Genomic DNA, 21,975 nt, shown 5'->3' with positions numbered 1-21,975 from the left:
GGATCTCTTTGCTAGCCTTATTTCTGTGGAATCTGAGAACAGATATTTCGGATTCCTTGGAAGACTATAGGGCCAAAGGAAATATCCTCCGATAACAAAGAGAAAGAAGCTTTCTGAGAAACTTCTTTGTGTTCTGTGAAATCATCTCACAGAGTTACAGCTTTCCCCTCAAGAAGCCTTTCGCTAAGACAGTTCTTGTGGAATTGGCAAAGTGATATTTGGAAGCCCATAGAGGGCTATGGTGAAAAAGGAAATATCCTCCGATGAAATGTGGAAAGAAGCTTTCTGAGAAACTGCTTAGTGTTCTGTTAATTCATCTCACAGAGTTACATCTGTATTTCGTGGATCTCTTTGCTAGCCTTATTTCTGTGGAATCTGAGAACAGATATTTCGGATCCCTTGGAAGACTATAGGGCCAAAGGAAATATCCTCCGATAACAAACAGAAAGAAGCTTTCTGAGAAACTTCTTTGTGTTCTGAGAAATCATCTCACAGAGTTACAGCTTTCCCCTCAAGAAGCCTTTCGCTAAGACAGTTCTTGTAGAATTGGCAAAGTGATATTTGGAAGCCCATAGAGGGCTATGGTGAAAAAGGAAATATCCTCACATGAAATCTGGAAAGAAGCTATCTGAGAAACTGCTTAGTGTTCTGTTAATTCATCTCACAGAGTTACATCTGTATTTCGTGGATCTCTTTGCTAGCCTTATTTCTGTGGAATCTGAGAACAGATATTTCGGATTCCTTGGAAGACTATAGGGCCAAAGGAAATATCCTCCGATAACAAAGAGAAAGAAGCTTTCTGAGAAACTTCTTTGTGTTCTGTGAAATCATCTCACAGAGTTACAGCTTTCCCCTCAAGAAGCCTTTCGCTAAGACAGTTCTTGTGGAATTGACAAAGTGATATTTGGAAGCCCAGAGAGGGCTATGGTGAAAAAGGAAATATCCTCCGATGAAATGTGGAAAGAAGCTTTCTGAGAAACTGCTTAGTGTTCTGTTAATTCATCTCACAGAGTTACATCTGTATTTCGTGGATCTCTTTGCTAGCCTTATTTCTGTGGAATCTGAGAACAGATATTTCGGATCCCTTGGAAGACTATAGGGCCAAAGGAAATATCCTCCGATAACAAAGAGAAAGAAGCTTTCTGAGAAACTTCTTTGTGTTCTGAGAAATCATCTCACAGAGTTACAGCTTTCCCCTCAAGAAGCCTTTCGCTAAGACAGTTCTTGTGGAATTGGCAAAGTGATATTTGGAAGCCCATAGAGGGCTATGGTGAAAAAGGAAATATCCTCAGATGAAATGTGGAAAGAAGCTTTCTGAGAAACTGCTTAGTGTTCTGTTAATTCATCTCACAGAGTTACATCTGTATTTCGTGGATCTCTTTGCTAGCCTTATTTCTGTGGAATCTGAGAACAGATATTTCGGATTCCTTGGAAGACTATAGGGCCAAAGGAAATATCCTCCGATAACAAAGAGAAAGAAGCTTTCTGAGAAACTTCTTTGTGTTCTGTGAAATCATCTCACAGAGTTACAGCTTTCCCCTCAAGAAGCCTTTCGCTAAGACAGTTCTTGTGGAATTGGCAAAGTGATATTTGGAAGCCCAGAGAGGGCTATGGTGAAAAAGGAAATATCCTCAGATGAAATCTGGAAAGAAGCTTTCTGAGAAACTGCTTAGTGTTCTGTGAATTCATCTCACAGAGTTATATCTGTATTTCGTGGATCTCTTTGCTAGCCTTATTTCTGTGGAATCTGAGAACAGATATTTCGGATCCCTTTGAAGACTATAGGGCCAAAGGAAATATCCTGCGATAACAAACAGAAAGAAGCTTTCTGAGAAACTTCTTTGTGTTCCGTGAAATCATCTCACAGAGTTACAGCTTTCCCCTCAAGAAGCCTTTCGCTAAGACAGTTCTTGTGGAATTGGCAAAGTGATATTTGGAAGCCACTAGGAGGCTATGGTGAAAAAGGAAATATCCTCACATGAAATCTGGAAAGAAGCTTTCTGAGAAACTGCTTAGTGTTCTGTTAATTCATCTCACAGACTTACATCTGTATTTCGTGGATCTCTTTGCTAGCCTTATTTCTGTGGAATCTGAGAACAGATATTTCCTTTCCCTTTGAAGACTATAGGGCCAAAGGAAATATCCTCCGATAACAAACAGAAAGAAGCTTTCTGAGAAACTTCTTTGTGTTCTGTGAAATTATCTCACAGAGTTACAGCTTTCACCTCAAGAAGCCTTTCGCTAAGACAGTTCTTGTGGAATTGGCAAAGTGATATTTGGAAGCCCATAGAGGGCTATGGTGAAAAAGGAAATATCCTCAGATGAAATCTGGAAAGAAGCTTTCTGAGAAACTGCTTAGTGTTCTGTTAATTCATCTCACAGACTTACATCTGTATTTCGTGGATCTCTTTGCTAGCCTTATTTCTGTGGTATCTGAGAACAGATATTTCGGATCCCTTGGAAGACTATAGGGCCAAAGGAATTATCCTCCGATAACAAAGAGAAAGAAGCTTTCTGAGAAACTTCTTTGTGTTCTGTGAAATCATCTCACAGAGTTACAGCTTTCCCCTCAAGAAGCCTTTCCCTAAGACAGTTCTTGTGGAATTGGCAAAGTGATATTTGGAAGCCCATAGAGGGCTATGGTGAAAAAGGAAATATCCTCCGATGAAATGTGGAAAGAAGCTTTCTGAGAAACTGCTTAGTGTTCTGTTAATTCATCTCACAGAGTTACATCTGTATTTCGTGGATCTCTTTGCTAGCCTTATTTCTGTGGAATCTGAGAACAGATATTTCGGATCCCTTGGAAGACTATAGGGCCAAAGGAAATATCCTCCGATAACAAAGAGAAAGAAGCTTTCTGAGAAACTTCTTTGTGTTCTGTGAAATCATCTCACAGAGATACAGCTTTCCCCTCAAGAAGCCTTTCGCTAAGACAGTTCTTGTGGAATTGGCAAAGTGATATTTGGAAGCCCATAGAGGGCTATGGTGAAAAAGGAAATATCCTCAGATGAAATGTGGAAAGAAGCTTTCTGAGAAACTGCTTAGTGTTCTGTTAATTCATCTCACAGAGTTACATCTGTATTTCGTGGATCTCTTTGCTAGCCTTATTTCTGTGGAATCTGAGAACAGATATTTCGGATCCCTTGGAAGACTATAGGGCCAAAGGAAATATCCTCCGATAACAAAGAGAAAGAAGCTTTCTCAGAAACTTCTTTGTGTTCTGTGAAATCATCTCACAGAGTTACAGCTTTCCCCTCAAGAAGCCTTTCGCTAAGACAGTTCTTGTGGAATTGGCAAGGTGATATTTGGAAGCCCATAGAGGGCTATGGTGAAAAAGGAAATATCCTCAGATGACATCTGGAAGGAAGCTTTCTGAGAAACTGCTTAGTGTTCTCTTAATTCATCTCACAGAGTTACATCTGTATTTCGTGGATCTCTTTGCTAGCCTTATTTCTGTGGAATCTGAGAACAGATATTTCGGATCCCTTGGAAGACTATAGGGCCAAAGGAAATATCCTCCGATAACAAAGAGAAAGAAGCTTTCTGAGAAACTTCTTTGTGTTCTGAGAAATCATCTCACAGAGTTACAGCTTTCCCCTCAAGAAGCCTTTCGCTAAGACAGTTCTTGTGGAATTGGCAAAGTGATATTTGGAAGCCCATAGAGGGCTATGGTGAAAAAAGAAATATCCTCAGATGAAATGTGGAAAGAAGCTTTCTGAGAAACTGCTTAGTGTTCTGTTAATTCATCTCACAGAGTTACATCTGTATTTGGTGGATCTCTTTGCTAGCCTTATTTCTGTGGAATCTGAGAACAGATATTTCGGATCACTTGGAAGACTATAGGGCCAAAGGAAATATCCTCCGATAACAAACAGAAAGAAGCTTTCTGAGAAACTTCTTTGTGTTCTGTGAAATCATCTCACAGAGTTACAGCTTTCCTCTCAAGAAGTCTTTCGCTAAGACAGTTCTTGTGGAATTGGCAAGGTGATATTTGGAAGCCCATAGAGGGTTATGGTGAAAAAGGAAATATCCTCAGATGACATCTGGAAGGAAGCTTTCTGAGAAACTGCTTAGTGTTCTGTTAATTCATCTCACAGAGTTACATCTGTATTTCGTGGATCTCTTTGCTAGCCTTATTTCTGTGGAATCTGAGAACAGATATTTCGGATCCCTTGGAAGACTATAGGGCCAAATGAAATATCCTCCGATAACAAAGACAGAGAAGCTTTCTGAGAAACATCTTTGTGTTCTGTGAAATCATCTCACAGAGTTACAGCATTCCCCTCAAAAAGCCTTTCGCTAAGACAGTGCTTGTGGAATTGGCAAAGTGATATTTGGAAGCCCATAGAGGGCTATGGTGAAAAAGGAAATATCCTCAGATGAAATCTGGAAAGAAGCTTTCTGAGAAACTGCTTAGTGTTCTGTTAATTCATCTCACAGAGTTACATCTGTATTTCGTGGATCTCTTTGCTAGCCTTATTTCTGTGGAATCTGAGAACAGATATTTCGGATCCCTTGGAAGACTATAGGGCCAAATGAAATATCCTCGGATAACAAACAGAAAGAAGCTTTCTGAGGAAATTCTTTGTGTTCTGTGAAATCATCTCACAGAGTTACAGCATACCCCTCAAGAAGCCTTTCGCTAAGACAGTTCTTGTGGAATTGGCAAAGTGATATTTGGAAGCCCATAGAGGACTATGGTGAAAAAGGAAATATCCTCACATGAAATGTGGAAAGAAGCTTTCTGAGAAACTGCTTAGTGTTCTGTTAATTCATCTCACAGAGATACATCTGTATTTCGTGGATCTCTTTGCTAGCCTTATTTCTGTGGAATCTGAGAACAGATATTTCGGATCCCTTGGAAGACTATAGGGCCAAAGGAAATATCCTCCGATAACAAACAGAAAGAGGCTTTCTGAGAAACTTCTTTGTGTTCTGTGAAATCATCTCACAGAGTTACAGCTTTCCCCTCAAGAAGCCTTTCCCTAAGACAGTTCTTGTGGAATTGGCAAAGTGATATTTGGAAGCCCATAGAGGGCTATGGTGAAAAAGGAAATATCCTCCGATGAAATGTGGAAAGAAGCTTTCTGAGAAACTGCTTAGTGTTCTGTTAATTCATCTCACAGAGTTACATCTGTATTTCGTGGATCTCTTTGCTAGCCTTATTTCTGTGGAATCTGAGAACAGATATTTCGGATCCCTTGGAAGACTATAGGGCCAAAGGAAATATCCTCCGATAACAAAGAGAAAGAAGCTTTCTGAGAAACTTCTTTGTGTTCTGTGAAATCATCTCACAGAGTTACAGCTTTTCCCTCAAGAAGCCTTTCCCTAAGACAGTTCTTGTGGAATTGGCAAAGTGATATTTGGAAGCCCATAGAGGGCTATGGTGAAAAAGGAAATATCCTCTCATGAAATCTGGAAAGAGGCTTTCTGAGAAACTGCTTTGTGTTCTGTTAATTCATCTCACAGAGTTACATCTGTATTTCGTGGATCTCTTTGCTAGCCTTATTTCTGTGGAATCTGAGAACAGATATTTCGGATCCCTTGGAAGACTATAGGGCCAAAGGAAATATCCTCCGATAACAAAGAGAAAGAAGCTTTCTGAGAAACTTCTTTGTGTTTTGTGAAATCATCTCACAGAGTTACAGCTTTCCCGTCAAGAAGCCTTTCGCTAAGACAGTTCTTGTGGAATTGGCAAAGTGATATTTGGAAGCCCATAGAGGGCTATGGTGAAAAAGGAAATATCCTCACATGAAATCTGGAAAGTAGCCTTCTGAGAAACTCCTTAGTGTTCTGTTAATTCATCGCACAGAGTTACATCTGTATTTCGTGGATCTCTTTGCTAGCCTTATTTCTGTGGAATCTGAGAACAGATATTTCCTTTCCCTTTGAAGACTATAGGGCCAAAGGAAATATCCTCCGATAACAAAGAGAAAGAAGCTTTCTGAGAAATTTCTTTGTGTTCTGTGAAATCATCTCACAGAGTTACAGCTTTCCCCTCAAGAAGCCTTTCGCTAAGACAGTTCTTGTGGAATTGGCAAAGTGATATTTGGAAGCCCATAGAGTGCTATGGTAAAAAAGGAAATATCCTCAGATGAAATCTGGAAAGTAGCTTTCTGAGAAACTGCTTAGTATTCTGTTAATTCATCTCACAGAGTTACATCTGTATTTCGTGGATCTCTTTGCTAGCCTTATTTCTGTGGAATCTGAGAACAGATATTTCGGATCCATTGGAAGACTATAGGGCCAAAGGAAATATCCTGCGATAACAAAGAGAAAGAAGCTTTCTGAGAAAATTCTTTGTGTTCTGTGAAATCATCTCACAGAGTTACAGCTTTCCCCTCAAGAAGCCTTTCGCTAAGACAGTTCTTGTGGAATTGGCAAAGTGATATTTGGAAGCCCATAGAGGGCTATGGTGAAAAAGGAAATATCCTCACATGAAATCTGGAAAGAAGCTTTCTGAGAAACTGCTTAGTGTTCTGTTAATTCATCGCACAGAGTTACATCTGTATTTCGTGGATCTCTTTGCTAGCCTTATTTCTGTGGAATCTGAGAACAGATATTTCCTTTCCCTTTGAAGACTATAGGGCCAAAGGAAATATCCTCCGATAACAAAGAGAAAGAAGCTTTCTGAGAAATTTCTTTGTGTTCTGTGAAATCATCTCACAGAGTTACAGCTTTCCCCTCAAGAAGCCTTTCGCTAAGACAGTTCTTGTGGAATTGGCAAAGTGATATTTGGAAGCCCATAGAGGGCTATGGTGAAAAAGGAAATATCCTCAGATGAAATCTGGAAAGTAGCTTTCTGAGAAACTGCTTAGTGTTCTGTTAATTCATCTCACAGAGTTACATCTGTATTTCGTGGATTTCTTTGCTAGCCTTATTTCTGTGGAAGCTGAGAACAGATATTTCGGATCCCTTCGAAGACTATAGGGCCAAAGGAAATATCCTGCGATAACAAAGAGAAAGAAGCTTTCTGAGAAACTACTTTGTGTTCTGTGAAATCATCTCACAGAGTTACAGCTTTCCCCTCAAGAAGCCTTTCGCTAAGACAGTTCTTGTGGAATTGGCAAAGTGATATTTGGAAGCCCATAGAGGGCTATGGTGAAAAAGGAAATATCCTCACATGAAATCTGGAAAGAAGCTTTCTGAGAAACTCCTAAGTGTTCTGTTAATTCATCTCACAGAGTTACATCTGTATTTCGTGGATCTCTTTGCTAGCCTTATTTCTGTGGAATCTGAGAACAGATATTTCCTTTCCCTTTGAAGACTATAGGGCCAAAGCAAATATCCTCCGATAACAAAGAGAAAGAAGCTTTCTGAGAAACTTCTTTGTGTTCTGTGAAATCATCTCACAGAGTTACAGCTTTCCCCTCAAGAAGCCTTTCGCTAAGACAGTTCTTGTGGAATTGGCAAAGTGATATTTGGAAGCCCATAGAGGGCTATGGTGAAAAAGGAAATATCCTCAGATGAAATCTGGAAAGTAGCTTTCTGAGAAACTGCTTAGTGTTCTGTTAATTCATCTCACAGAGTTACATCTGTATTTCGTGGATCTCTTTGCTAGCCTTATTTCTGTGGAATCTGAGAACAGATATTTCGGATCCCTTGGAAGACTATAGGGCCAAAGGAAATATCCTCCGATAACAAAGAGAAAGAAGCTTTCTGAGAAACTTCTTTGTGTTTTGTGAAATCATCTCACAGAGTTACAGCTTTCCCGTCAAGAAGCCTTTCGCTAAGACAGTTCTTGTGGAATTGGCAAAGTGATATTTGGAAGCCCATAGAGGGCTATGGTGAAAAAGGAAATATCCTCACATGAAATCTGGAAAGAAGCTTTCTGAGAAACTCCTTAGTGTTCTGTTAATTCATCGCACAGAGTTACATCTGTATTTCGTGGATCTCTTTGCTAGCCTTATTTCTGTGGAATCTGAGAACAGATATTTCGGATCCATTGGAAGACTACAGGGCCAAAGGAAATATCCTGCGATAACAAAGAGAAAGAAGCTTTCTGAGAAACTTCTTTGGGTTCTGTGAAATCATCTCACAGAGTTACAGCTTTCCCCTCAAGAAGCCTTTCGCTAAGACAGTTCTTGTGGAATTGGCAAAGTGATATTTGGAAGCCCATAGAGGGCTATGGTGAAAAAGGAAATATCCTCAGATGAAATCTGGAAAGAAGCTTTCTGAGAAACTGCTTAGTGTTCTGTTAATTCATCTCACAGAGTTACATCTGTATTTCGTGGATCTCTTTGCTAGCCTTATTTCTGTGGAATCTGAGAACAGATATTTCGGATCCCTTGGAAGACTATAGGGCCAAAGGAAATATCCTCCGATAACAAAGAGAAAGAAGCTTTCTGAGAAACTTCTTTGTGTTCTGTGAAATCATCTCACAGAGTTACAGCTTTCCCCTCAAGAAGCCTTTCCCTAAGACAGTTCCTGTGGAATTGGCAAAGTGATATTTGGAAGCCCATAGAGGGCTATGGTGAAAAAGGAAATATCCTCACATGAAATCTGGAAAGAAGCTTTCTGAGAAACTGCTTAGTGTTCTGTTAATTCATCTCACAGAGTTACATCTGTATTTCGTGGATCTCTTTGCTAGCCTTATTTCTGTGGAATCTGAGAACAGATATTTCGGATCCCTTGCAAGACTATAGGGCCAAAGGAAATATCCTCCAATAACAAACAGAAAGAAGCTTTCTGAGAAACTTCTTTGTGTTCTGTGAAATCATCTCACAGAGTTACAGCTTTCCCCTCAAGAAGCCTTTCGCTAAGACAGTTTTTGTGGAATTGGCAAAGTGATATTTGGAAGCCCATAGAGGGCAATGGTGAAAAAGGAAATATCCTCAAATGAAATCTGTTAAGAAGCTTTCTGAGAAACTGCTTAGTGTTCTGTTAATTCATCTCACAGAGTTACATCTGTATTTCGTGGATCTCTTTGCTAGCCTTATTTCTGTGGAATCTGAGAACAGATATTTCGGATCCCTTGGAAGACTATAGGGCCAAAGGAAATATCCTCCGATAACAAAGAGAAAGAAGCTTTCTGAGAAACTTCTTTGTGTTTTGTGAAATCATCTCACAGAGTTACAGCTTTCCCGTCAAGAAGCCTTTCGCTAAGACAGTTCTTGTGGAATTGGCAAAGTGATATTTGGAAGCCCATAGAGGGCTATGGTGAAAAAGGAAATATCCTCACATGAAATCTGGAAAGAAGCTTTCTGAGAAACTCCTTAGTGTTCTGTTAATTCATCTCACAGAGTTACATCTGTATTTCGTGGATCTCTTTGCTAGCCTTATTTCTGTGGAATCTGAGAAGAGATATTTCCTTTCCCTTTGAAGACTATAGGGCCAAAGGAAATATCCTCCGATAACAAAGAGAAAGAAGCTTTCTGAGAAACTTCTTTGTGTTCTGTGAAATCATCTCACAGAGTTACAGCTTTCCCCTCAAGAAGCCTTTAGCTAAGACAGTTGTTGTGGAATTGGCAAAGTGATATTTGGAAGCCCATAGAGGGCTATGGTGAAAAAGGAAATATCCTCAGATGAAATCTGGAAAGTAGCTTTCTGAGAAACTGCTTAGTGTTCTGTTAATTCATCTCACAGAGTTACATCTGTATTTCGTGGATCTCTTTGCTAGCCTTATTTCTGTGGAATCTGAGAACAGATATTTCGGATCCATTGGAAGACTATAGGGCCAAAGGAAATATCCTGCGATAACGAAGAGAAAGAAGCTTTCTGAGAAACTTCTTTGTGTTCTGTGAAATCATCTCACAGAGTTACAGCTTTCCCCTCAAGAAGCCTTTCGCTAAGACAGTTCTTGTGGAATTGGCAAAGTGATATTTGGAAGCCCATAGAGGGCTATGGTGAAAAAGGATATATCCTCAGATGAAATCTGGAAAGAAGCTTTCTGAGAAACTGCTTAGTGTTCTGTTAATTCATCTCACAGACTTACATCTATATTTCGTGGATCTCTTTGCTAGCCTTATTTCTGTGGAATCTGAGAACAGATATTTCGGATACCTTGGAAGACTATAGGGCCAAAGGAAATATCCTCCGATAACAAAGAGAAAGAAGCTTTCTGAGAAACTTCTTTGTGTTCTGTGAAATCATCTCACAGAGTTACAGCTTTCCCCTCAAGAAGCCTTTCCCTAAGACAGTTCTTGTGGAATTGGCAAAGTGATATTTGGAAGCCCTTAGAGGGCTATGGTGAAAAAGGAAATATCCTCAGATGAAATCTGGAAAGAAGCTTTCTGAGAAACTGCTTAGTGTTCTGTTAATTCATCTCACAGAGTTACATCTGTATTTCGTGGATCTCTTTGCTAGCCTTATTTCTGTGGAATCTGAGAACAGATATTTCGGATCCCTTGGAAGACTATAGGGCCAAAGGAAATATCCTGCGATAACAAAGAGAAAGAAGCTTTCTGAGAAATTTCTTTGTGTTCTGTGAAATCATCTCACAGAGTTACAGCTTTCCCGTGAAGAAGCCTTTCGCTAAGACAGTTCTTGTGGAATTGGCAAAGTGATATTTGGAAGCCCATAGAGGGCTATGGTGAAAAAGGAAATATCCTCACATGAAATCTGGAAAGAGGCTTTCTGAGAAACTGCTTTGTGTTCTGTTAATTCATCTCACAGAGTTACATCTGTATTTCGTGGATCTCTTTGCTAGCCTTATTTCTGTGGAATCTGAGAACAGATATTTCGGATCCCTTGGAAGACTATAGGGCCAAAGGAAATATCCTCCGATAACAAAGAGAAAGAAGCTTTCTGAGAAACTTCTTTGTGTTCTGTGAAATCATCTCACAGAGTTACAGCTTTCCCCTCAAGAAGCCTTTCCCTAAGACAGTTCTTGTGGAATTGGCAAAGTGATATTTGGAAGCCCATAGAGGGCTATGGTGAAAAAGGAAATATCCTCACTTGAAATCTGGAAAGAAGCTTTCTGAGAAACTGCTTAGTGTTCTGTTAATTCATCTCACAGAGTTACATCTGTATTTCGTGGATCTCTTTGCTAGCCTTATTTCTGTGGAATCTGAGAACAGATATTTCGGATCCCTTGGAAGACTATAGGGCCAAAGGAAATATCCTCCGATAACAAAGAGAAAGAAGCTTTCTGAGAAACTTCTTTGTGTTTTGTGAAATCATCTCACAGAGTTACAGCTTTCCCGTCAAGAAGCCTTTCGCTAAGACAGTTCTTGTGGAATTGGCAAAGTGATATTTGGAAGCCCATAGAGGGCTATGGTGAAAAAGGAAATATCCTCACATGAAATCTGGAAAGAAGCTTTCTGAGAAACTCCTTAGTGTTCTGTTAATTCATCTCACAGAGTTACATCTGTATTTCGTGGATCTCTTTGCTAGCCTTATTTCTGTGGAATCTGAGAACAGATATTTCCTTTCCCTTTGAAGACTATAGGGCCAAAGGAAATATCCTCCGATAAAAAAGAGAAAGAAGCTTTCTGAGAAACTTCTTTGTGTTCTGTGAAATCATCTCACAGAGTTACAGCTTTCCCCTCAAGAAGCCTTTCGCTAAGACAGTTCTTGTGGAATTGGCAAAGTGATATTTGGAAGCCCATAGAGGGCTATGGTGAAAAAGGAAATATCCTCAGATGAAATCTGGAAAGTAGCTTTCTGAGAAACTGCTTAGTGTTCTGTTAATTCATCTCACAGAGTTACATCTGTATTTCGTGGATCTCTTTGCTAGCCTTATTTCTGTGGAATCTGAGACCAGATATTTCGGATCCATTGGAAGACTACAGGGCCAAAGGAAATATCCTGCGATAACAAAGAGAAAGAAGCTTTCTGAGAAACTTCTTTGTGTTCTGTGAAATCATCTCACAGAGTTACAGCTTTCCCCTCAAGAAGCCTTTCCCTAAGACAGTTCTTGTGGAATTGGCAAAGTGATATTTGGAAGCCCATAGAGGGCTATGGTGAAAAAGGAAATATCCTCACATGAAATCTGGAAAGAAGCTTTCTGAGAAACTCCTTAGTGTTCTGTTAATTCATCTCACAGAGTTACATCTGTATTTCGTGGATCTCTTTGCTAGCCTTATTTCTGTGGAATCTGAGAACAGATATTTCGGATCCCTTGCAAGACTATAGGGCCAAAGAAAATATCCTCCTATAACAAACAGAAAGAAGCTTTCTGAGAAACTTCTTTGTGTTCTGTGAAATCATCTCACAGAGTTACAGCTTTCCCCTCAAGAAGCCTTTCGCTAAGACAGTTCTTGTGGAATTGGCAAAGTGATATTTGGAAGCCCATAGAGGGCCATGGTGAAAAAGGAAATATCCTCACATGAAATCTGGAAAGAAGCTTTCTGAGAAACTGCTTAGTGTTCTGTTAATTCATCTCACAGAGTTACATCTGTATTTCGTGGATCTCTTTGCTAGCCTTATTTCTGTGGAATCTGAGAACAGATATTTCGGATCCCTTGGAAGACTATAGGGCCAAAGGAAATATCCTCCGATAACAAAGAGAAAGAAGCTTTCTGAGAAACTTCTTTGTGTTTTGTGAAATCATCTCACAGAGTTACAGCTTTCCCGTCAAGAAGCCTTTCGCTAAGACAGTTCTTGTGGAATTGGCAAAGTGATATTTGGAAGCCCATAGAGGGCTATGGTGAAAAAGGAAATATCCTCACATGAAATATGGAAAGAAGCTTTCTGAGAAACTCCTTAGTGTTCTGTTAATTCATCTCACAGAGTTACATCTGTATTTCGTGTATCTCTTTGCTAGCCTTATTTCTGTGGAATCTGAGAACAGATATTTCCTTTCCCTTTGAAGACTATAGGGCCAAAGGAAATATCCTCCGATAACAAAGAGAAAGAAGCTTTCTGAGAGACTTCTTTGTGTTCTGTGAAATCATCTCACAGAGTTACAGCTTTCCCCTCAAGAAGCCTTTCGCTAAGACAGTTCTTGTGGAATTGGCAAAGTGATATTTGGAAGCCCATAGAGGGCTATGGTGAAAAAGGAAATATCCTCAGATGAAATCTGGAAAGTAGCTTTCTGAGAAACTGCTTAGTGTTCTGTTAATTCATCTCACAGAGTTACATCTGTATTTCGTGGATCTCTTTGCTAGCCTTATTTCTGTGGAATCTGAGAACAGATATTTCGGATACCTTGGAAGACTATAGGGCCAAAGGAAATATCCTGCGATAACAAAGAGAAAGAAGCTTTCTGAGAAATTTCTTTGTGTTCTGTGAAATCATCTCACAGAGTTACAGCTTTCCCCTCAAGAAGCCTTTCGCTAAGACAGTTCTTGTGGAATTGGCAAAGTGATATTTGGAAGCCCATAGAGGGCTATGGTGAAAAAGGAAATATCCTCACATGAAATCTGGAAAGAGGCTTTCTGAGAAACTGCTTTGTGTTCTGTTAATTCATCTCACAGAGTTACATCTGTATTTCGTGGATCTCTTTGCTAGCCTTATTTCTGTGGAATCTGAGAACAGATATTTCGGATCCCTTGGAAGACTATAGGGCCAAAGGAAATATCCTCCGATAACAAAGAGAAAGAAGCTTTCTGAGAAACTTCTTTGTGTTTTGTGAAATCATCTCACAGAGTTACAGCTTTCCCGTCAAGAAGCCTTTCGCTAAGACAGTTCTTGTGGAATTGGCAAAGTGATATTTGGAAGCCCATAGAGGGCTATGGTGAAAAAGGAAATATCCTCACATGAAATCTGGAAAGAAGCTTTCTGAGAAACTCCTTAGTGTTCTGTTAATTCATCGCACAGAGTTACATCTGTATTTCGTGGATCTCTTTGCTAGCCTTATTTCTGTGGAATCTGAGAACAGATATTTCCTTTCCCTTTGAAGACTATAGGGCCAAAGGAAATATCCTCCGATAACAAAGAGAAAGAAGCTTTCTGAGAAATTTCTTAGTGTTCTGTGAAATCATCTCACAGAGTTACAGCTTTCCCCTCAAGAAGCCTTTCGCTAAGACAGTTGTTGTGGAATTGGCAAAGTGATATTTGGAAGCCCATAGAGGGCTATGGTAAAAAAGGAAATATCCTCAGATGAAATCTGGAAAGTAGCTTTCTGAGAAACTGCTTAGTGTTCTGTTAATTCATCTCACAGAGTTACATCTGTATTTCGTGGATCTCTTTGCTAGCCTTATTTCTGTGGAATCTGAGAACAGATATTTCGGATCCATTGGAAGACTATAGGGCCAAAGGAAATATCCTGCGATAACGAAGAGAAAGAAGCTTTCTGAGAAACTTCTTTGTGTTCTGTGAAATCATCTCACAGAGTTACAGCTTTCCCCTCAAGAAGCCTTTCGCTAAGACAGTTCTTGTGGAATTGGCAAAGTGATATTTGGAAGCCCATAGAGGGCTATGGTGAAAAAGAAATATCCTCACATGAAATCTGGAAAGTAGCTTTCTGAGAAACTGCTTAGTGTTCTGTTAATTCATCTCACAGAGTTACATCTGTATTTCGTGGATCTCTTTGCTAGCCTTATTTCTGTGGAATCTGAGAACAGATATTTCGGATCCCTTGGAAGACTATAGGGTCAAAGGAAATATCCTGCGATAACAAAGAGAAAGAAGCTTTCTGAGAAACTACTTTGTGTTCTGTGAAATCATCTCACAGAGTTACAGCTTTCCCCTCAAGAAGCCTTTCGCTAAGACAGTTCTTGTGGAATTGGCAAAGTGATATTTGGAAGCCCATAGAGGGCTATGGTGAAAAAGGAAATATCCTCCGATGAAATGTGGAAAGAAGCTGTCTGAGAAACTGCTTAGTGTTCTGTTAATTCATCTCACAGAGTTACATCTGTATTTCGTGGATCTCTTTGCTAGCCTTATTTCTGTGGAATCTGAGAACAGATATTTCGGATACCTTGGAAGACTATAGGGCCAAAGGAAATATCCTCCGATAACAAAGAGAAAGAAGCTTTCTGAGAAACTTCTTTGTGTTCTGTGAAATCATCTCACGGAATTACAGCTTTCCCCTCAAGAAGCCTTTCGCTAAGACAGTTCTTGTGGAATTGGCAAAGTGATATTTGGAAGCCCATAGAGGGCTATGGTGAAAAAGGAAATATCCTCAGATGAAATCTGGAAAGTAGCTTTCTGAGAAACTGCTTAGTGTTCTGTTAATTCATCTCACAGAGTTACATCTGTATTTCGTGGATCTCTTTGCTAGCCTTATTTCTGTGGAATCTGAGACCAGATATTTCGGATCCATTGGAAGACTACAGGGCCAAAGGAAATATCCTGCGATAACAAAGAGAAAGAAGCTTTCTGAGAAACTTCTTTGTGTTCTGTGAAATCATCTCACAGAGTTACAGCTTTCCCCTCAAGAAGCCTTTCGCTAAGACAGTTCTTGTGGAATTGGCAAAGTGATATTTGGAAGCCCATAGAGGGCTATGGTGAAAAAGGAAATATCCTCAGATGAAATCTGGAAAGAAGCTTTCTGAGAAACTGCTTAGTGTTCTGTTAATTCATCTCACAGAGTTACATCTGTATTTCGTGGATCTCTTTGCTAGCCTTATTTCTGTGGAATCTGAGAACAGATATTTCGGATCCCTTGGAAGACTATAGGGCCAAAGGAAATATCCTCCGATAACAAAGAGAAAGAAGCTTTCTGAGAAACTTCTTTGTGTTCTGTGAAATCATCTCACAGAGTTACAGCTTTTCCCTCAAGAAGCATTTCGCTAAGACAGTTCTTGTGGAATTGGCAAAGTGATATTTGGAAGCCCATAGAGGGCCATGGTGAAAAAGGAAATATCCTCACATGAAATCTGGAAAGAAGCTTTCTGAGAAACTGCTTAGTGTTCTGTTAATTCATCTCACAGAGTTACATCTGTATTTCGTGGATCTCTTTGCTAGCCTTATTTCTGTGGAATCTGAGAACAGATATTTCGGATCCCTTGGAAGACTATAGGGCCAAAGGAAATATCCTCCGATAACAAAGAGAAAGAAACTTTCTGAGAAACTTCTTTGTGTTTTGTGAAATAATCTCACAGAGTTACAGCTTTCCCGTCAAGAAGCCTTTCGCTAAGACAGTTCTTGTGGAATTGGCAAAGTGATATTTGGAAGCCCATAGAGGGCTATGGTGAAAAAGGAAATATCCTCACATGAAATCTGGAAAGAAGCTTTCTGAGAAACTCCTTAGTGTTCTGTTAATTCATCTCACAGAGTTACATCTGTATTTCGTGTATCTCTTTACTAGCCTTATTTCTGTGGAATCTGAGAACAGATATTTCCTTTCCCTTTGAAGACTATAGGGCCAAAGGAAATATCCTCCGATAACAAAGAGAAAGAAGCTTTCTGAGAAACTTCTTTGTGTTCTGTGAAATCATCTCACAGAGTTACAGCTTTCCCCTCAAGAAGCCTTTCGCTAAGACAGTTCTTGTGGAATTGGCAAAGTGATATTTGGAAGCCCATAGAGGGCTATGGTGAAAAAGGAAATATCCTCCGATGAAATGTGGAAAGAAGCTGTCTGAGAAACTGCTTAGTGTTCTGTTAATTCATCTCACAGAGTTACATCTGTATTTCGTGGATCTCTTTGCTAGCCTTATTTCTGTGGAATCTGAGAACAGATATTTCGGATACCTTGGAAGACTATAGGGCCAAAGGAAATATCCTCCGATAACAAAGAGAAAGAAGCTTTCTGAGAAACTTCTTTGTGTTCTGTGAAATCATCTCACGGAATTACAGCTTTCCCCTCAAGAAGCCTTTCGCTAAGACAGTTCTTGTGGAATTGGCAAAGTGATATTTGGAAGCCCTTAGAGGGCTATGGTGAAAAAGGAAATATCCTCAGATGAAATCTGGAAAGTAGCTTTCTGAGAAACTGCTTAGTGTTCTGTTAATTCATCTCACAGAGTTACATCTGTATTTCGTGGATCTCTTTGCTAGCCTTATTTCTGTGGAATCTGAGACCAGATATTTCGGATCCATTGGAAGACTACAGGGCCAAAGGAAATATCCTGCGATAACAAAGAGAAAGAAGCTTTCTGAGAAACTTCTTTGTGTTCTGTGAAATCATCTCACAGAGTTACAGCTTTCCCCTCAAGAAGCCTTTCGCTAAGACAGTTCTTGTGGAATTGGCAAAGTGATATTTGGAAGCCCATAGAGGGCTATGGTGAAAAAGGAAATATCCTCAGATGAAATCTGGAAAGAAGCTTTCTGAGAAACTGCTTAGTGTTCTGTTAATTCATCTCACAGAGTTACATCTGTATTTCGTGGATCTCTTTGCTAGCCTTATTTCTGTGGAATCTGAGAACAGATATTTCGGATCCCTTGGAAGACTATAGGGCCAAAGGAAATATCCTCCGATAACAAAGAGAAAGAAGCTTTCTGAGAAACTTCTTTGTGTTCTGTGAAATCATCTCACAGAGTTACAGCTTTTCCCTCAAGAAGCCTTTCGCTAAGACAGTTCTTGTGGAATTGGCAAAGTGATATTTGGAAGCCCATAGAGGGCCATGGTGAAAAAGGAAATATCCTCACATGAAATCTGGAAAGAAGCTTTCTGAGAAACTGCTTAGTGTTCTGTTAATTCATCTCACAGAGTTACATCTGTATTTCGTGGATCTCTTTGCTAGCCTTATTTCTGTGGAATCTGAGAACAGATATTTCGGATCCCTTGGAAGACTATAGGGCCAAAGGAAATATCCTCCGATAACAAAGAGAAAGAAACTTTCTGAGAAACTTCTTTGTGTTTTGTGAAATAATCTCACAGAGTTACAGCTTTCCCGTCAAGAAGCCTTTCGCTAAGACAGTTCTTGTGGAATTGGCAAAGTGATATTTGGAAGCCCATAGAGGGCTATGGTGAAAAAGGAAATATCCTCACATGAAATCTGGAAAGAAGCTTTCTGAGAAACTCCTTAGTGTTCTGTTAATTCATCTCACAGAGTTACATCTGTATTTCGTGTATCTCTTTACTAGCCTTATTTCTGTGGAATCTGAGAACAGATATTTCCTTTCCCTTTGAAGACTATAGGGCCAAAGGAAATATCCTCCGATAACAAAGAGAAAGAAACTTTCTGAGAAACTTCTTTGTGTTCTGTGAAATCATCTCACAGAGTTACAGCTTTCCCCTCAAGAAGCCTTTCGCTAAGACAGTTCTTGTGGAATTGGCAAAGTGATATTTGGAAGCCCATAGAGGGCTATGGTGAAAAAGGAAATATCCTCAGATGAAATCTGGAAAGTAGCTTTCTGAGAAACTGCTTAGTGTTCTGTTAATTCATCTCACAGAGTTACATCTGTATTTCGTGGATGTCTTTGCTAGCCTTATTTCTGTGGAATCTGAGAACAGATATTTCGGATCCCTTGGAAGACTATAGGGCCAAAGGAAATATCCTGCGATAACAAAGAGAAAGAAGCTTTCTGAGAAATTTCTTTGTGTTCTGTGAAATCATCTCACAGAGTTACAGCTTTCCCCTCAAGAAGCCTTTCGCTAAGACAGTTCTTGTGGAATTGGCAAAGTGATATTTGGAAGCCCATAGAGGGCTATGGTGAAAAAGGAAATATCCTCACATGAAATCTGGAAAGAGGCTTTCTGAGAAACTGCTTTGTGTTCTGTTAATTCATCTCACAGAGTTACATCTGTATTTCGTGGATCTCTTTGCTAGCCTTATTTCTGTGGAATCTGAGAACAGATATTTCGGATCCCTTGGAAGACTATAGGGCCAAAGGAAATATCCTCCGATAACAAAGAGAAAGAAGCTTTCTGAGAAACTTCTTTGTGTTCTGTGAAATCATCTCACAGAGTTACAGCTTTCCCGTCAAGAAGCCTTTCGCTAAGACAGTTCTTGTGGAATTGGCAAAGTGATATTTGGAAGCCCATAGAGGGCTATGGTGAAAAAGGAAATATCCTCACATGAAATCTGGAAAGAAGCTTTCTGAGAAACTCCTTAGTGTTCTGTTAATTCATCGCACAGAGTTACATCTGTATTTCGTGGATCTCTTTGCTAGCCTTATTTCTGTGGAATCTGAGAACAGATATTTCCTTTCCCTTTGAAGACTATAGGGCCAAAGGAAATATCCTCCGATAACAAAGAGAAAGAAGCTTTCTGAGAAATTTCTTTGTGTTCTGTGAAATCATCTCACAGAGTTACAGCTTTCCCCTCAAGAAGCCTTTCGCTAAGACAGTTCTTGTGGAATTGGCAAAGTGATATTTGGAAGCCCATAGAGGGCTATGGTAAAAAAGGAAATATCCTCAGATGAAATCTGGAAAGTAGCTTTCTGAGAAACTGCTTAGTGTTCTGTTAATTCATCTCACAGAGTTACATCTGTATTTCGTGGATCTCTTTGCTAGCCTTATTTCTGTGGAATCTGAGAACAGATATTTCGGATCCATTGGAAGACTATAGGGCCAAAGGAAATATCCTGCGATAACGAAGAGAAAGAAGCTTTCTGAGAAACTTCTTTGTGTTCTGTGAAATCATCTCACAGAGTTACAGCTTTCCCCTCAAGAAGCCTTTCGCTAAGACAGTTCTTGTGGAATTGGCAAAGTGATATTTGGAAGCCCATAGAGGGCTATGGTGAAAAAGGAAATATCCTCACATGAAATCTGGAAAGTAGCTTTCTGAGAAACTGCTTAGTGTTCTGTTAATTCATCTCACAGAGTTACATCTGTATTTCGTGGATCTCTTTGCTAGCCTTATTTCTGTGGAATCTGAGAACAGATATTTCGGATCCCTTGGAAGACTATAGGGCCAAAGGAAATATCCTGCGATAACAAAGAGAAAGATGCTTTCTGAGAAACTACTTTGTGTTCTGTGAAATCATCTCACAGAGTTACAGCTTTCCCCTCAAGAAGCCTTTCGCTAAGACAGTTCTTGTGGAATTGGCAAAGTGATATTTGGAAGCCCATAGAGGGCTATGGTGAAAAAGGAAATATCCTCCGATGAAATGTGGAAAGAAGCTGTCTGAGAAACTGCTTAGTGTTCTGTTAATTCATCTCACAGAGTTACATCTGTATTTCGTGGATCTCTTTGCTAGCCTTATTTCTGTGGAATCTGAGAACAGATATTTCGGATACCTTGTAAGACTATAGGGCCAAAGGAAATATCCTCCGATAACAAAGAGAAAGAAGCTTTCTGAGAAACTTCTTTGTGTTCTGTGAAATCATCTCACAGAGTTACAGCTTTCCCCTCAAGAAGCCTTTCGCTAAGACAGTTCTTGTGGAATTGGCAAAGTGATATTTGGAAGCCCATAGAGGGCTGTGGTGAAAAAGGAAATATGCTCAGATGAAATCTGGAAAGAAGCTTTCTGAGAAACTGCTTTGTGTTCTGTTAATTCATTTCACAGAGTTACATCTGTATTTCGTGGATCTCTTTGCTAGCCTTATTTCTGTGGAATCTGAGAACAGATATTTCGGATCCCTTGGAAGACTATAGGGCCAAATGAAATATCATCGGATAACAAAGAAAAAGAAGCTTTCTGAGGAAATTCTTTGTGTTCTGTGAAATCATCTCACAGACTTACAGCATTCCCCTCAAGAAGCCTTTCGCTAAGCCAGTTCTTGTGGAATTGGCAAAGTGATATTTGGAAGCCCATAGAGGGCTACGGTGAAAAAGGAAATATCCTCAGATGAAATCTGGAAAGAAGCTTTCTGAGAAACTGCTTAGTGTTCTGTTAATTCATCTCAGAGACTTACATCTGTATTTCGTGGATCTCTTTGCTAGCCTTATTTCTGTGGAATCTGAAAACAGATATTTCGGATCCTTTGGAAGACTATAGGGCCAAAGGAAATATCCTCCGATAACAAAGAGAAAGAAGCTTTCTGAGAAACTTCTTTGTGTTCTGTGAAATCATCTCACAGAGTTACAGCTTTCCCCTCAATAAGCCTTTCCCTAAGACAGTTCTTGTGGAATTGGCAAAGTGATATTTGGAAGCCCATAGAGGGCTATGGTGAAAAAGGAAATATCCTCAGAAGAAATCTGGAAAGAAGCTTTCTGAGAAACTGCTTAGTGTTCTGTTAATTCATCTCACATAGTTATATCTGTATTTCGTGGATCTCTTTGCTAGCCTTATTTCTGTGGAGTCTGAGAACAGATATTTCGGATCCCTTGGAAGACTATAGGGCCAAAGGAAATATCCTCCGATAACAAACAGAAAGAAGCTTTCTGAGAAACTTCTTTGTGTTCTGTGAAATCATCTCACAGAGTTACAGCTTTCCCCTCAAGAAGCCTTTCGCTAAGACAGTTCTTGTGGAATTGGCAAAGTGATATTTGGAAGCCCATAGAGGGCTATGGTGAAAAAGGAAATATCCTCAGATGAAATCCGGAAAGAAGCTTTCTGAGAAACTGCTTAGTGTTCTGTTAATTCATCTCACAGAGTTACATCTGTATTTCGTGGATCTCTTTGCTAGCCTTATTTCTGTGGAATCTGAGAACAGATATTTCGGATCCCTTGGAAGACTATAGGGCCAAAGGAAATATCCTGCGATAACAAAGAGAAAGAAGCTTTCTGAGAAACTTCTTTGTGTTCTGTGAAATCATCTCACAGAGTTACAGCTTTCCCCTCAAGAAGCCTTTCGCTAAGACAGTTCTTGTGGAATTGGCAAAGTGATATTTGGAAGCCCATAGAGGGCTACGGTGAAAAAGGAAATATCCTCACATGAAATCTGGAAAGAAGCTTTCTGAGAAACTGCTTAGTGTTCTGTTAATTCATCTCACAGAGTTACATCTGTATTTCGTGGATCTCTTTGCTAGCCTTATTTCTGTGGAATCTGAGAACAGATATTTCGGATCCCTTGGAAGACTATAGGGCCAAAGGAAATATCCTCCGATAACAAAGAGAAAGAAGCTTTCTGAGAAACTTCTTTGTGTTCTGTGAAATCATTTCACAGAGTTACAGCTTTCACCTCAAGAAGCCTTTCGCTAAGACAGTTCTTGTGGAATTGGCAAAGTGATATTTGGAAGCCCATAGAGGGCTATGGTGAAAAAGGAAATATCCTCAGATGAAATCTGGAAAGAAGCTTTCTGAGAAACTGCTTAGTGTTCTGTTAATTCATCTCACAGAGTTACATCTGTATTTCGTGGATCTCTTTGCTAGCCTTATTTC

This window comes from Macaca nemestrina, chromosome 13 (genome assembly GCF_043159975.1).
Source record: "Macaca nemestrina isolate mMacNem1 chromosome 13, mMacNem.hap1, whole genome shotgun sequence".
Classification (NCBI taxonomy): domain Eukaryota; kingdom Metazoa; phylum Chordata; class Mammalia; order Primates; family Cercopithecidae; genus Macaca; species Macaca nemestrina.
The sequence above is the reverse complement of the archived record's forward strand: the minus strand, read 5'-3'. Positions refer to the sequence as shown.